Source organism: Tupaia chinensis, unplaced genomic scaffold (genome assembly GCF_000334495.1).
Source record: "Tupaia chinensis unplaced genomic scaffold, TupChi_1.0 Scaffold144991_2, whole genome shotgun sequence".
NCBI lineage: Eukaryota > Metazoa > Chordata > Mammalia > Scandentia > Tupaiidae > Tupaia > Tupaia belangeri.
Window position 1 is genome coordinate 1,545,434 of NW_006204851.1, and position 2,909 is coordinate 1,548,342.

The 2,909-nt window shown below is 37.2% G+C and overlaps 1 protein-coding gene across 9 annotated transcripts in view; it reads left to right on the top strand.

The window, feature by feature from the left end:
* Positions 1-2,909, top strand: part of PAK3 (p21 (RAC1) activated kinase 3) — a 320,142-nt gene that overhangs the window by 296,101 nt on the left and 21,132 nt on the right. The window lies entirely within an intron of this gene.

Consider the following 2,909-nt stretch of genomic DNA (forward strand, 5'->3'; position numbering starts at 1 on the left):
ATCTCCAAATTGTTGTCCCCAGTGGCTGGACCAATTTACATTCCCAGCAGCAGTGTAAAAGAGTTCCCCTTTCACCACACCCCTACTAACACTTATCATTTTTTTTTTTTTTAATCTTAGACATTCTGACTGGGGTTACGTGGTACCTCAATGTTGTTTTGATCTGCATTTCCCTTACAATGAGGGATGATGAGCATTTTTCATATGCCTTTTGGCTATTCATATGTCATCTTTAGAGAGTGTTTTTTTTTTCAACTCCTTCTCCCATCTTTTAATAGGGTTGATCATCTTTTTTCCAAACAGTGTCTTGAGTTCCTTGTGTATTCTGGTTATATTTTAATTTTTAAAAGCAAAAATTGGAAACCATCTGGCATGCAAGCATGCCACATGAAAACAATATTTCACAGCAGAAGTTCAGGATCCATGTCGAGATGGGCCTGGATTTGTGCCTTTTGTAAATAGAATGGGGAAAGGTACCCATTAGCACAATAAAGAAGAGGCTTGAGAGCAAAGAAAACTTTACCTTAAATTTTTTTTTAAATTAAAAGACACTAAGAGACACAGAGAGACAGAAAGAGACAGAGAGAAATGGAGAGAAAGAGACAAGTAGCACTACCCAGTATAAATCAGTGAGGGAAAAGTCTCAGCAGAAAATCTTCCTTTTAAGTTTCTGGAAGCAATATTTCACAGCTGAAGTTCAGGATCCATGTGGGATCTGCTCTAATATTCTTTAATGAGACATGAACAAATGTATGACATTAAGTGGTGGCTTAAATCTCAAAATTAGTTATGAGTTGAAGAGAAAATGAAATGTAACAAAGTCAATAAAACAAATATAGACAATGTTTTGAGAAGTTTTGTTTGAAAACAACCAGAGAAATGGATTAGCACCAGAATTCCCCCCAAGTTCCCTTGATCTCCTAGACTTTCTAGTCTTTATCTTAATTTCTACTCCTCTTCATTCTTCCAACCACCTGCACTCCCATTATCCTTTGTCCCTTACTTAGCCTTACTCTACTTTGTTCTGCTCCCTTTGGTTATCACAGCTTTTCTCCTCTACCTTCTATACATTTGGCTTTCCTTCTTTTTCTATATTTATGCCTACCCCCAACCTCACTTTCAAGTCACCTGTAGTTCTAAGCCTTGGATACTACTTGGGCTGCCCAGTAATGTTCAATGAGTATGATAGCCTACTCCGCATTTCTTAACAAGCACTAATAATACTGTGAGGGTAGAATGAGCACATGCATTGTCAGAGTCATCTGTTATTTATTTTATGGCATTGATTGGTCCTTTGTGCTTGAAAGGAGTACTTTAAAGCAAAGCTAACACCAAATCAGTCAGCACTACCTAATTACCTTTTACTATCTACCTGTAAAGGGATAGATTTGTAGTAGGTTTATTTTAAATGGCTTTTTAAGGATTAAGCAACAACAACAAATCCTCCGCCCCCCATAATTTGGTGACAGATGAGAACTTCTGTGCAAGATAAATAGGGAGTTAAATTAAGCACACTTCTTATTCAACTGTCACACTGAACTGTTGGAGTGAATAAATCAAAGTATGGAAGACAGTATTTAAAATAATGTAGTGATTTCTTTTTGCAGATTTGGTCCCATTTATTCTCTTCTTAGAAAGAAAGAAATATTAGGGTCTTTCATGAAATCTGTAAAGATATCAAGGACTGCAGTACACTCTGGCCTTTAACCTCTGAAGTCCCAGGTCATTAGTAAATTTCAGACATATGGTGTCACATCACTCGTTGCCAAATCTCTCTCATAAAACACTCAAAGTTAGTTGAAATCCTAACATGAGAAAGGAACCAGGACAATAGTAGGTTGTAGGCAACAACCAGCCAATAAGCTGCCTTCGAACTGTTCCCCGTTTACAAGCAGAGGGGTACTGATTGACCTCAAAAGGGCTCGTTTCTGATGTATAGGTAGAGGTGGATCAAGTAAGCCTGCTGCTTCTCCTACACAATGTGCCTCATTTATTTTTCTTTCTTTTTCTTTAAAGTTTACTTATTTCTTCCGTGAGTGAGAGAGACTATGTAAGAAATAAATAATCTTCCCTCGTAGGTTAGCCTCAAAGAGTGTCATGTTTTGCTGCTGTACCACTATCTAGTCTTTTCTTGAAAAGACCTTGCCTGACTCTATTAGGATAACTCCTATCCCAGAGACTAGGAACTGTTAGAGATGGTATTATACAGTGGTTAAATACATAGATTTTGGACTAACACACCATGGATTTAAATGTTGATTGCTCCATTATTATTGGGTCATTGGGGAAAGTCATGATGCATGTTTGCATAGAAAAGCATAGGAAAATATGCCATGACTTTCCAGACAACCTAATAGTTGTGTGACATTAGGCAAGTTATTATTCTTAACCTCACAGGCCTCAGTTTCTTCATCTATCAATTGGGGTTCTACCTCAAGGGGTTGTTGTATGGATTACATGAGCTAATAGTAATCAATAAATGTTATTTATTAATACTCCTTATTGATATAATATTTATACAGATATTGAAATACAGATGAATAACCCATTTGCTCTTACAGTTCAGTTATATTGTAGGGTAAGTAGATTTTGTGGGCTAGGTGAAGAGCCCACTCACCATATATAACATAATTTCCATTTGAAAATGAATTTTGAGTCGCAAATATTTACCTTACATAGAAATTTTTGTACCATACCTATCCTCTTTGTAAAATGATTCTTTTGTTTTTTTTGTTTTGTTTTGTTTTGTTTTGTTTTGTTTTTTTTTGGAGAGATTTTCACTGTAGGGCGCGTGCGCTCGCCAGACAGACAGAGAGAGAGACATAGAGACAGAAAGTGAGAAATCACCCCCCAGGGGGGGATGGTCACGCCGCAATCCCTTCTCCTCCATTCTCCTCTCGGGATCTTGG